The 14,721-nt window shown below is 39.2% G+C and overlaps 1 long non-coding RNA gene across 1 annotated transcript in view; it reads right to left on the bottom strand.

Annotated features, from left to right (window-relative positions):
* LOC140847899 (uncharacterized) overlaps window positions 1-12,373 on the bottom strand; it is a 30,728-nt gene extending 18,355 nt beyond the window's left edge. The window contains exon 1 of the long non-coding RNA XR_012128164.1: window positions 12,220-12,373. This is a non-coding gene — a long non-coding RNA (uncharacterized lncRNA). The remainder of the gene's footprint in view (window positions 1-12,219) is intronic.
* Window positions 12,374-14,721: the final 2,348 nt, after the last annotated feature.

Raw genomic sequence — 14,721 nt, 5'->3', positions numbered from 1 at the left:
AGGTGATCATTTTCTGTTCCTTGACCAAAACTTTTCCTAGCAACATGTAGTCTTTCATGGTTTACATTTCTATGCAACACAGTTTCTAAGTAGTGCATGTGACCATAGGAGCGTGCAGTATGTAGCAGTGACTATGGAGTCTATCAGCTCAGGGTGAAATACAGGTCACCTACTGCCACAGTTGGCTATGATTCTTTCCCACAAAAATATTCTTAGAGGCTTTAATTAATTTATAATCAATCTAAAATCATAAACTCATATCTTCATTATACACCCCTTTATAGGGCACAGTAAGCAGCAAACTAAATTTCCCCTTCTTATCTACATTTCTCTTTCTTCTGTGTGGATACCAAAATCTCCCTGACATATAATATACAGGTCTCCATGACTCCACTACTGCAGGGTCTAAACAAGTTTTTACATGGTGAACAATGCAAGGGCATTCATGTCATAGAAACTGTTTCTGTTTTAACTACAAATCTTAAACTATAAACAATCAAGTCAAATATCATGTATCATTATTCATTTGATTTTTATACTTTATATGTGAATCTCACATTTTCTCCTTTACATTTCTAATAAAATGTTGATGTAGGTAGATGCAAGATATAGATGGAAAGCATGATTTAGTGCTGTAAGACGGCAAGTGTAGATGATCAGGTCTGTGCCTATAGACTAGGTATTAATCCAAGCCAGACAAGGGCAACAAAACATCCACGGGTGTAGACAATTTCTCTCAAAACTGGGGGTGTGTGGCTCTAAGCCTCACCTCTGTTGGCCCCCATTTTCTCACCTGATGGCCCCCCTGCGACTGTGCGTGTCTTAGGTTGTTCCTCCCTTGAGGAATCTTACCCGTCTCTGGCTAACCAGCCATCTTCCGGGGCCATACAGGGAGATGTAAAGCTGGTGACTGAGAGAGAAGTAATGTTCTTTGAAAATGTTAGCTTTTTACTTCTTTGAAGATTTATGCCCTGTGGCTTCCCGGCCCTGCACTTGTCTTGAGGTATCTTTACTTCTTGGAAAATTATGGTACTTGGTAATTTCATATATAAGGCATGAATTTTAGTAAATGGCTGTAATGACAAAGGAAGAAAAGTTGTAGAAGTAGCAAATAGAAGAAAACATGAGAAGATGGATTAAGTGTCAGACAGGGTTATTCTATTCAGTAATCTCTCATAACTCTATTTCTCTAATTTTCCTATAAAACTCTTCATCACTAATTTCACTAGCATTGCAAATGAGGGAGGCATTCCCACTTAAGTGGAGATGGGGTAGTCAATGTTTGACTGACTAACTGCAGGTTTTGGTATTCTATGCCAAGATAGCCATCTGTCCTGAAAGGAGCACTGTCCTGAAAAGCTTTGGGGAAGTTTATGTTCTCCTCCTTTCCATGCTGCTTATCAAAGGTTAGCTTCGTCTTTGGCAAAAATGCAAGCAAAAGCAAAGCCAATAGTATAATGGAGAATAACAAAATCAAGGTGGTAATAGGGGGAACCAGCTATGAAGGCCCCTGCTTTGCAAGGGTCTTCCTCCAGCCTGAGCTTTGCTACACAGCTGAGTAGCATGGCTCCCGCCAGATAGTGACAGAAGACCTGATAACTGACATCACTGAACATGTATGGTTATATCTCTAAGGCAGGAAGAAATGTGAAGGTTGACAAGATTGTTTAAGTTGCCTTTATACAATAAAGAATAACCAGATAAAAACACAGTGAAAAGAATTTTTATTTTTTCTAATGGGATTTTTTCTACTTTAGTTATCATTTCATTATTCTCTTCAACAAGTGGTCTATGCCTGACTTATCAAGACATACTTGCTAAGAACATCAGAATGCCTTATCCACATGAAAAAAAGTAAAAATGGATACGTATATAAGATCCATTTATGTACTTCTTGCCAAAAGAATTATCATTACCCTCAAGCCAATCTAGTTTTAAGATAAATTGGTAAGGGCAACTGATAAAACATCTCAAAAAAGTATTGTTGCATTCAAATGTTAAGTACTAAACTCACATCATTCTTTAATTTGGGTCTATGGTTTCCATATATCAATGACTCTTAAACTCATTTGCTATTACATCTCCCCTCAACCAGGATTCTGAAGTATAACTATCTAGGTCCTAGAAATAACCCTGAAGTAGTTGAAATATCAAGTTAGCAAGAACTCTCCAGCAATTTTAATTTGTGCGAAGGTCATAGTCTTTCACCCATGTCACTGAACAGTTTTTCTTCTGAAACAAAGTAGATGAGGAGGTACAGTGAACAAACTGTAAAATTGGCTAGTAGTTCTGTCATATGGTCCCACATAACCTTACATTTTAAAAGTGACTTCACACTTTTAACCAACCAAACCTAGTAGGGGAATTACAGCTTTTAATTCAAACTAGCTCTATAATCTTCACCAAATCACACAACTTTTTAAGGCTCTCAGTTCTTACCTATAAAATGACCAGATCAGATTGATTCCTTAAAATTTGTTTCCAACCTAAAAATCTACTATTTCATTTCCCTCAGACTTTTTCAAATCCCTTTCAAAAGTGATTAGGGCACTAAAGAGTGAAAGAATATGTGCTTGTCTTTTTCTGAAGCCCGCACAGCAAAGATTTCTGAGCTCTTCCAGCATGTTCAAAACCCTCCTTACAATATAGAGGAGCTGATTTCCCTTGTAGCATGATGATTCCTAAAGGTTAATGACACTGTCTGTGGTAACAGCTTCCTTTTTCTGCTAACATTCTCCCTTTAGACTCGTGGTCCCAAAGATATTCTTCTTAGTCAAGATGAGTCTCATAACCCATAGAAAGTGTTAAGATTTTGATTTGTCTATATACCTTTATGGGAAACATCAAGACTTCTGGAAAGTAGTTTTGTACAGCTGGACAATAGCACATAGGATCTCCAGTCACCACATTTCCTGAAAAATGTGACAAACTTAGAGAAAAAATATGAGTTTTAGGTTATCAGTTGACCTTTAAGTAAATTCTGAAGCTGAAATTAATGTTTCTATTTTAAATAGCTGTGAAAGAATTTTTACATTGTATAAAACAACTCCCCCAAAATCTATGCCTTCATCTTCAGCTAAATGTAGTTACGGATAAAGCTGTAAATGGAGTTACGGATAAAGTTGGGAGGCCTGAAATAAAAAGACTAGTCAATGAAAATGTTGAAAATATAAATAGTATAATGCCTATGAATTTGGATTTTTAGCATGTTAGTGGTTAATCTGGGCTAAACCACCTCCCCAATTTACTCCTCTCGACCCCAAGTTGTTAATATCAAAACCAGTTCCTCTGGTAGAAAATATTTCCTTCTACTCCAAACTTACTATCTGAACCAATATTTAAATACCTTGATTTCTATGATCTCCAAAGTCAAAAGTACTGGACTCTACGTAACACTTATTGAGTTTCAAATTAATATTTCTTTATTAAATCTGTTAAAACAGCAAAAGTTTTAGTCACAAGACTATTGATTCAGCAAAACAAGAAAAAAATGAATTAGTTGCAATTTCCCACAATCCTTGTCTAAAGGGAGTAAGGGTCTTCTCACAAGACACTGAATAGAGCCTTTCTTCTGAAACAAAGAGTATAGGGTACAGTGAACAAACTGTAAAGCTAACTACTTTGGTCATATGGTTCTCTGCAATGTTCATACAGTTTAACAATTAGCGATTGTTGTTTGCAGCTTCTAATCGATTATAATCAGTAAAGACACAGTAGCTTCTGCCAGTAAAAGTCATGTGAGTCTAAGCATATTCCTAATTTTCAAACAGATTATCAGAACCTAATTCAGAAAGTTTAAAGGATAAAAGAAAGTTCAAGAATTTTCCATTTTTATTAGTATAAAATTTAATTCCCATTAGGTATTAAGTACTTATTGAAGTATGTTTATATTTAAATATTTTATACTTCAGAATTGGTAAAGTTACCAGACTCACAAAAATTTACACACAAAATATTTTAATACATACTATACACATACCTGAACAAATAAAAGGCCTCATGATAATAACTAATGTGAGGTAATCTAATCTAGTCTACTGATAGGGGGAAAGCTAAATACTTCCAAATACAGTGCCTTAATTTGTCAAGTAATATTCCTGTAACAGTACTTGGATCAAATGGAGACTAGAGATACCACCTACTCTACTCTATGTTAATGTATGGAAATCACCAGGCTGGTGAGGCTGCAGGGAAAATTATGAAGATGACAGCAAGTCCACCTACATTCACTTGCACTTTTTCCTCAGAAAGAACTGTCACCCCATCCCCCAATAGACCTCTATAATAAAGATAAATGTGGGGATTATGCCAAGTTGACCCCATGATTTGTTCTCCTCCTCAACACACATCTGATTTGACAAACATTTAGGTCTCCAAAGAGGGAGGTGGAAGTAAAATCATACTTGGGGTATTCATGGGCTCTGTGTCAAAGGTCCTTTAGTAGTATTGCAGCTGCTGCCTACGAAGAGTGAAGTGGACAGAGCACAGAGAACCACAAAATGATGGTATATCTGCTCTAAAAGGCATCTTTGAAAATCATCTCCTCCAAACTTTTAATTATACAAACATATTTCATACCACATTTGATTAACTTGTGATTTCCTAAGAGCACTCACTAATTTGTGGGAAAGACACACATACATACACAAACAAAAGGACAAGCAGGCATAAGTATTCAACCACAAAATGATAAATTCCATAAATCAGGTACTTTAATCAGTGCTTTAAATCAATACAATAAATAATGAAATTAGGTTTAATATAAACCTATAATAAATCACTGGGTTTTCATATTTTTCTGAAAGGAAATAAATCAGGACAGAAATTACAATGCTATTGAAATCTATGAAATTACACGAGAGCCTTTCCAAGCAAGTGAAATATGAGATTCAGTAATCTTAAAAATGAACCAGGATTAATTGCTTAGGTTTACTGAAACATTCTGAAAGTGTTCAACTTAATATTAAGTATCAGTTACTGTTGAAATGAATTTTTACTTTTCTTCTGTCACACAATGTATGTAGAAAGAGAGCTCTCAAGAGCTTCTTGAAACAAAAGGATTCAAAAAGATACTTGGAGGAGAAGGAGGGTAAAAGGGTCAGCAAGGGAACAAATGAGGATCCACTGGGCAGTGGCTGAAGATTTAGAAGAGCACATGTATTCTGTTTTTACTATCCTTGGGATGTGTACCCAACCATTTCCGAACACAGAGGTGGGCCATGCTGCAGATACAGACACAAAATTCTCTCTACTACTATATAAAAAGAGTGAGGTAGGATTTTTGAAGGGGAAAATGTAACATTTAGAATTCATACCTTAAGTATGGCTGGAGTATCGGGCAAACTTATAAACTTTCATATTTATATTCTGAGTAGTTTTGAAGTCTTCCAAAAGGATAATCCATATCCAGGAGGGAAAACTAAATCATATTCAGCAAGCTCAGCTTATTCCAGTCTTTTCAGCAAACCAGATCTAAGCCCAACCTATGTTAAAAACCTGGATTCAAAGAAATAGACATTCATCTATTCTATTTGTTGAATCCCTCCCTGCCTCTGACCCGCAGATAATGGAAGAGACTCGATGAGATATCGAAGATCTGAAAGGACAAACCAGGGGACTCGAGGCTTAACTGTGCAAGAGTGGTGCTGAGAGGGCACCTTTCATATTTATTGATCAAATGGTTGTTAACAACAACAAAATTCTGTATAGGGGACTCAATACACAATCATTAATCAACCCTAAACCTTAACTCTCAACAGTCTCCAATCTTCTGAAGTATAACGAACAAGTTCTTTCATGGTGGAAAATGCAAGGGCAGGCATATCATAGAATCTTTTGGGTTTGTTCACACATCATGAACTATAAACAATCAAGTCAGATATAATTATTCATTTGATTTTTATACTTGATTTATATGCAAATCCCACAACTATTCTCTATTGTTCCTCACCTATACATTTCCATGTAATAGCTCCCCACTTACTGAGGACTGCTCATAATCTTCCTCTCTACCTAAACTTTTATTTTAAACCCTAGGAATCTCTCAACATCTACGTATTGTCCCATTGAGCTTCAACAATGAAATATCCTCTGTTCTACTCCAGTCCTAAAACTTGTCCCTTTGTCATCACCCAGAACAACTCCACCTCAAAAAGGTAGAATCCAACACTGCGCTCTCTGACCATACTTCCTCCTCTTATCTCTCTTACCTTCCATTTCTAGGACACCTCGTAGAGATCTCCAGTCCTAGAATCCCAGCTCCCTCTCCTAGACTCACTTCCTTCCCCCTACTAGCTCTGCCATTAAGTAGCATAAGTTACATCTTCCACACCTGTAAAATGGGATAATATGTACACTTCGTATCTACTCATTAACAAGTATTCGAGCCCATTCTTTATGCCAGGCACTGGGAATACACAAATAAAAAAATACCTCCTTGCCCTCATGGAATTTACATTCTACAATCTTCTGTGACAACTACAGTTGTTGCGAGGATTAAATAGGTTAATATTTATACAGAATAATACACAGAACATAATATGCAACATTTGCTACAATGGATCGTCTAAACTGCTCTAAATCAATACCTTAGCTTCCCTACACATCATTTTTCACTGTACCAGCCTGGTAAAACCTCAGTCCTTAGATGAATGCTACCTCCTGATCTCCATCACTCATTTAGGCTACAGAGGGCAACTAAAGAAATCACAACTGTACCAACCTGTTTCATTAACAATGCATAGTTTCTCTTCTCACTTTGATCCAATAGTGATCACTCATTACTTCACTTGTCCTTGGTTAGCACTTTCTCTCCTTTGTGGGACTTCCCTTCCTCTGCTTGACTCTGAAACACTGATGGTCCCCAAGCTGCTGTCTTCTGCTCTCTTTTTTCTCCTGAGCCCACATACACGCCCTATATGGTCCCATGGTTTCAGACACTGATTTTTCCAGCCCAGAGCCCGTCACATCCCACAGTATCAAATTCAAAAGGCCAAATGCCCTGTTAGACACCCTGCACTGGATATTTCACTACCATCTCAAACTCACAACATCCCAAACTGACTTCCTGAGCTTCTAAATTGATCCATACAAATTCTCTCTAAGTTTGGTGTCATTACCTTCCATGCGGTCACCCCAGCTAGAACCCAGTTTGGAGTTAAGCTTGTTTACTTCTCCACTGACTACTTGCAAGCATCAAGTCCTACTGAATTTCTTACTTACCAACAACAAAGGTAAATAATCTGAAGTTTGTCCCTCTTCTCCATTTCTATGAACTGAGCGTGAATCTAAACCCTCATCAGTTCTCATTAAGTCCACTATCTTCCAAATGGCTTCCCTGCCTCAAATCTTTTTCCCTTCAAATTTATAATCCACAACAGCTACCAGAGTAATCTGTTAAACCTAACTACAATCAGATCAGGCTCCTGCTTAAAACTCTTTGATGGCTTCCCAAAACCATAGAATCAGAGATGAAGTCTAAGTTTCTAAACATGGCATAAAGAACCCTCCACAGTCTGCCTCAATACCTCTCCATCACTCTCTGCCCCTTATTTGCAATGTGCTTTTGCTCCTGTTCTCCTCTCGGTTGGTCCTGTGCTTCCATCCCCCTGTGCCCCTCACTTCGATTCTTACATACACATACACACACACCTTCTCTCTCTCTGATCCTTTAATGTTCAGTTTGGACATTATCTCTCCAGGTAATGTTTTCTTTGACCATTCTTTCCATTTCTCTATATTTTAGTGACTGTACTGTATTAACAGTATCTGTCTCTATGTCTCTATCCGCCATTTGACCATGAGCTCCATATGTGCAAAACCAGTTTTTTCCACCATTGTATCCCTAGCACTTAGGAGTCCTACAACACATTAGGCAATCATTTAATGTTTGATACATTATACTATCTCATCTTCTACAAAGAATGTCATCGAGTACCAAATTGTAAAATTATACAAATCTGAAAATGAAAAGTAAGGTGATTTACTGTTCCTTTCGGAATGTTAACTGCTATTACTAAAACATTATCAGTGGGTCTTAAAGATTAGCTGCAGCTCCATCGACAAAAACCAAACTTTAAATTGCTATAGTTTATCATACAAATGGTTTCCTGTGTGTACCAAAAGAATAAGTTAATAATTCATAAAATGAATCCCCCTGTTTTGACTTCTGAAAGAAAGATATGCTTGGTAGGGGAAGGGAGGAACTTGGGAACTTCAAGACACAGATAAAATAATGTAATCACCCGAGAGGACTCATTTGGCCCAATTTTGAAGTGGAAAAAGTTCAGATTCTTACGGTCCTCACACTAACACACACAAGTGAATTACATAGTAACACAGCAATTTTGCATTATTTTCAAAAATATAATCAAGAAATACTTATTTTCTGTGAAACACTTTATGAAGGTTATACCACAATATCTACCACGGTATACTTTACTCTCCTGTGCTGTTGAGATGGATTAATCCAGAACAATTTAAAATACCATATGTTACATGACCTAGTCTCCCTAGCAGAGAAGTGGGTGGGACCTGTCATAATTACCCAGAATTCTTTGTTAACATCCCAAATTATCTGATGGTCAAAGCTGTAAACTGCTATACATTTATACATATCCTTAAAAAATAAATGTCTTTATTCAGCTGCAAGAGCTTTTCTTATTTAAAAGTAACATACATGAAATAAACCAGGTGGAGAAAGACAAGCACCAAATGATTTCACTCATCTGTGGACCATAAGAAGAAAGCAAAAAAATGAAGGAACAAAACAGCAGCAGACTCACAGAACCCAAGAATGGACTAACAGTTACCAAAGGGAAAGGGACAGGGGAGAGTGGGTGGGAAGGGAGGGAGGGAGAAGAGGAATAAGGGGCATTATGATTAGCACACATAACGTAGGGTGGTGCATGAGGAAGGCAGCATAACACAGAGAAGACAACTAGTGACTCCATAACATCTTACTATGCTGACGGACAGTGACTGTAATGGGGTATGTGGTGGGAACTTGATAATGGGCAGAATCTAGTAGCCACAATGTTGCTCATGTAATTTTATATTAATGATACCAAAATTTTTAAAAAGTGCAAAAACAACCACAAAACAAACAAAGCAAGTAACATACGTACTTATTAGTTTTACAAAAGAAAAACAGGCCACTCAAGTAAATTAAGGACGGAATACTGTCTCTTTGAAGGATCTCTGAAAGTGAATTAGGCCATATACATAGTTTCAGCTCTAAAGTAAAAATCAGTAACAGTCCTCTGTTTTGCCTGATAAAACCAAGTGCCACTGAAAGTTAAACTACTTGAAGTAGCTAATAAAACAACAGCTGAAATTATCTTAGAGACATTTATCATGAGCATACAGCTACAGGATAAAACCTCTCAAGAACCTCTAAAGTACAGGTTCTAAGTGGGAAAAGGGTTAGGCATTGACCCATACATAGAAAGACTTTCATGTAGTTGTGAAACTGTAGAATTTATATGGAAATTTCTGTAAGCTAACATCAGAGTCTCAAAAGAATGTGGTCCTCAGGGGATGAAGAACAACTGCTCTGAAAGATCTAAGTCTTCTCTCTTTACCCCTGGTGCCTACTCTTGAATAGTACTACTACCTTCTTCATAAATCACTTAAAATTATCCAACATTCTCCTCACAGTCTATAGAATTTCCCCAAAGTGTCATGTCAACATCCCTGAATCAAAGATTGCTTTCCAAAACTTCTACTTGCTACTGTTAAACTTTGACTTTATTTTATGATTCTATCAATTCACCTTTGGAAAAAGAGGTCACTGTGACCATTTGTGCATTTATGATAAAGTAAACCATGAAATATTGCAGTTAGTAGCAATGACCTAGATGTACATACATGACCAGATCTCAAAGAATGCTGAGTGAACAAAGTAAAATATATAGCAAAATGGCAGCTTTGCAGATGCAAAACACACAAAAGAACTAGATAATTTTACAAGGACAGAGACATAACCAAGAACATATATAAAACACATTAGATGGGGTACAAGTGAGGATTGGGATGGACAGAGTGAATGGCAGTTGAGAATGGGAAAAGTAAAAATTGTAATCCAAATAGGAATATGCCTATAAGCAATACTCTCTACAACTCAAATATTTTGTTAGTCACACCAACTACTAAATTTGATACAATTTTGGCAAGTGGTTAGAAATACTTCTACCTGAAATGACTAAGCATTCTAAACATCTTGGTCTGAACTATGATAAATTTGAAAATCCATGGCATCTAGTTCTCAGCTGTTACAAACAGTCTAATAAGAGGAATACTGAGCTCCGAATATGAAAAGCTATAACCTAGTACTTACTATATATACTAAGTAGTACTAGCACTTGAGCAGTCCTTTTATGTCTTCAATCTGTTTTCTTACCTGCAAAAATGGATTTGGTTTATTATCCAAATTCTTACAGCTCCAAAATTATTTCATTAATTTTCTTAATCAATATTTATTAATATGCAATTACTTTCTCTCCTCCAACTATCCCCCCAGCAACCCCCACAAAAAAAAGAAGCAAAAAGCAAGAGTATCAAAAGAGGGCTAAAAAAGAAATGAAGGAATAGGAACTTAGTTCCTACAGGAAGCATTATCGGGACATCAGTTTTGACAAGAAACTTCAGTATGGTATGAGCATGTCTAGATTTTAACCTTGATGGAGGTTAAAAAACGAATGTTTATTACATCAGTAATAGCAACTTTATTACAAAACTAATTCCGACTTAGTTTTTTAGGGTGGAAAGGAGAAAACATTAAAGAGAAACAGTGATTTTGTACAGCCTTTTCAAGATCTAAGGCAGAGTAAGTTTATCCTGAGCCCAAGTTAGCACCATCTATTCTTTGAAGAGTATCACTGTGCCCTGTCCCACACGTGACTATGACTCCTCCTCAAAGCCATGTGAAAGCCTCTTAAGCAGCTTCTAACTTGAAAGACCCTAAATTTGAGCTTATCTGTATCAGTTTTCAGATAAAAAGGGACGGACCTCTGAGGATGCCTTCCATATTAAAAATGTAAGATTCCAAGAGAATCATGAATTTTCTAATCAAAACTCTTCACACTGAGCATTTAACAAAAAACCCAAACATTCAATTAGAATGTAGACTGAATAGATATAAAGATCTTAGATTAGGAAAATTAGGATATATTGTCCATTGATGACCACGAATAGTAACTGAGCTATCTAAATAACAACAGTATCACATTTTACAAAAAGAAATTTGAAACTGGATTATTTAAGATATCTAAAAACCAAAATTGGAATAAACTTATCTGAAAATTCGAAATTAGAATACTTTAAAAGAGAAAGATCTTTGAACAGTCTTAGAATACAGCAATAAAAATAAGAAATTGACCTAATTCCCACGTTTATCTTCCATTCACATTTAATTTTAAGTATGGATGGGGAAAGAGAGGGAGGGGAGAGGGAATTAAGTGGTCACAAGCATCTGTAACTAGTAATTCCAGCACACATGTAGTTGGTACTGCAAAACAGACGTTGAAGCTTTTCCCACGACTCCATACTCTACAGTCTCCTACCAATTGCTTCAGTTCCTAACTGACACCCGGCGGGGACCCGCGCCCCCGCGCGCCCGGCCGAAACGCAGCCCGCAATCCGCCGCCACACGCCGCGCGCCCGCAGCCCCGGCAGGCCCAAGACGCGGGGCCGAGTGACAGCGACCACGACGGCCGGGGCCGCGGCGCGCGGCAAGCACTTTGCAGGGTCCGCGCCAGGCACAAGTTACTTCCCCGGCTCCCGGGGGCCTCCGCGCTGAGGGAGGCTAACACGGACGGGGATGAGGAGACGAGGAGGCGCCGAGGGGCAGCAGAGTGGGGAAACGCGCGGAGAGAAGCAACAAGCCGCTCCACCCACACCAGAAAGCTGGCCGGCCGCGTCCCAGCCGCTCGCCCAGCGCCGGGGATGCGGCGTCGGCGGCGAACCGTCCCGGGGGGTGGTGGGGGGGGGGGGGGCGGCAGCGGCGGCAGGAGCGGCCGGCGGGAGAGAAACCAGGTCAGACTTAACGGGTCAGGACGAGCGGAGGGGCCGCGGCGCGGGTCGGGCAGCTGCGGCGGCGGAGGCGGGCAGAGAGCGCTACGACCCACTTGGCCGTCCCGGCTCCGGCCGCCTCGCCCCCATAACCCCCGGGTCGCCCCGGCTGCCGGACTCCGCCGCTACCCGGTCCCTCCCGCTACTCACCGTTACTGCGCCGCGGGCTCGCCTGCAGTCTGCGCTCACACCTGGGGGAATCCGTCTGCTCCTCCTGCGGCCGCCCGAATGTTCGAGCCACTTCCTCCGCTTCTCTCCGCACCAACCCTGGCTAATGACACTCACGGCTTTAAGGCACCACCTTCCTTACACCCAGAGCCGCTCGCTCTATGGCGGGAACCTTGTTGCTAGGGAGAGGGTGGTTTGAACCAACCATAAAACATTACTGAGGAAGCGTGGATGGGGAGGGTGGGAGAAGGGAATTAAAGGGCAACACGATTAACACAACATAATGTAGGGCGGTCACGGGGAAGACAGCATAGCACAGAGAAGACAAGTGGTGACACTGCAGCATCTAACTAGTCTGACAAACAGTGACTGTAAAGGGGTGTGTGTGTGTGTGTTGCGGGGACTTGATAACATGGGTGAATATAGTAACCGCAATGTTGCTTATGTGAATCCTTCATAACATTGTTATTAATAACAAACATTTTTTTAATTCCTGAGAAAAATTAAAGAAGAATAAATGAAGAGAGGTGGCATGTTCAGGGATTCCAAAATTCAACTGGATTTCGGTTCTCCCTAGATCAGCTGTAGATTCAACATAATCCCCATCATAAGCCTGCAGCCTTTTTTATTATTATTATTCAGGTGTCACTGATATACACTCTTATGAAGGTTTCACATGAAAAACGTAGTTTCAACATTCACCCATACTATCAAGTCCCCCTCATACCCCATTGCAGTCACTGTCCATCAGTGTAGTAAGATGCCACAGTCACTACTTGTCTTCTCTGTGCTACACTGTCTTCCCCATGATCCCCCCACACCATGTGTACTAATCATAATACCCCTCAGTCCCCTTCTTCCTCCCCTGAGGTGTACCGGACCTCTGCTTCTTTCCATAGTTGTGACCATATCCAACAGGTTGGCGTGTCCGTTCAAGCTGCTGCCAAAGAACCCATCCATAACCATCTTCGGTTACATGAACATCTAGTTCACAGGGCCTTGGTGAGTCCATTACATTCAAGTTCTGTACGACCTTGACTGCCCACTTGGCAGCACTAAAAGCAGCTGCATGTGTCTCATCCCAGTCCCACCTGATGTCCTTCCGTACCAACTGGTATAAGGGCCTCAGAATTTGCACCAAGTGCTGGATAAACCCTTTTCAGTAGCCCAAAAGACCCCAAAACTCTTGTAATATTGCCACAGTTCTAACAAGATTCTATTGGGCTGCCCATTGAATTTTTCTTTCAGGTCCTGGAGACCTTCACAGGGCCTTGTGCACTTCTCCTTTCAGTCGTAGCCCATACTTTGCTCCATGCCCTTATTGTTTCAACCTCCCGCACATCTGCTAAAGTACAAGTAGCCTCACTTATGGGTTGCCCTAGGTGGGGGGCATTTCCTAGTTCATGTTGTATGTCAACTGAATCCTCAAAAGTATGACAATAACACATTAACTGTGTTTATACTCAGGTTAAATAAAATTATTAGCCTGTGAAATATAGCAGTTTTAGTTGCAAGTTTTATGCAGAATAGCCTAAAAAAGAAAGGAAAAGGCTTTTATTAGAACCTGTTGTGTTATTGATGAGAACGTAAGAGCGATTGGCCTGCCAATATTTCTGGAAAGCAGCAACTGTATTCTACAAAACATTGATGGGCTAAACAAGCTATTAATAACAGTTGCTTTTAACACTTTAAATGGTCAGGCTGTGTTGCCTAACCACAAGGACAAGTAGGTCATCACTCTCAAACATTATGCAATATAAGAAACATAAATGAGACCTCTGTGCAGAGAAAAAACCCACAGCTATGGCTCTAGAGTTCTTTTGCTATTCAACTTTAACAGAAAGCATCCCACTTAAAGTTATAAACATGTGTAACCCTTTTTTACTAAAAGATTTATCACCACTTATTTAATTATCTACCTAAGGCTGAACAAGGTATTATTAGTCCTACTGTCCAGCTCCAGCCCTAAAATACACAACCTAATATCTGGAACCAAAATTAAGAAAAAAATTGTCTCTTTGTTATTCTTACACTGTGAGATGAATAAATTTCTGCCCCCCTACAAACCTGCAGAGTGTCCATCTCTCTGGGTTTATGAACACCTAACCAATCATTCATAAGTTGCCGAACCACATTCAGTAAATACATGGGGAAATATCTAGATTTTTCATCAGATGAAGAAGGCCTTGTTCATTGGCCGCCTGTCTTTCAAGTCAATGACTTTCAATGCACTCTTCTTCCTGGTAGTCACTGGACTGCGAGCATTAACCTCACTTAGGATAAATTTTAAAAAAGAAAATCTAGAATCAGATATTTAAAAAATAAAAACAGAAATGGAAGGGAAAAGATTTCATAAATGAAGAATAAATAATTAGGAGTCCAAGGAAAATATATTTGAATGAAAATTTAATAAGAAATACTGAGTAAAACCAAGAAAACTGAAGGAATAAAAACAAAGTAGGTACAATAGCAAAGAGAGAGAGA

This window comes from Manis javanica, chromosome 2, assembly GCF_040802235.1.
Source record: "Manis javanica isolate MJ-LG chromosome 2, MJ_LKY, whole genome shotgun sequence".
Taxonomy (NCBI): domain Eukaryota; kingdom Metazoa; phylum Chordata; class Mammalia; order Pholidota; family Manidae; genus Manis; species Manis javanica.
The sequence above is the reverse complement of the archived record's forward strand: the minus strand, read 5'-3'. Positions and strand labels throughout refer to the sequence as shown.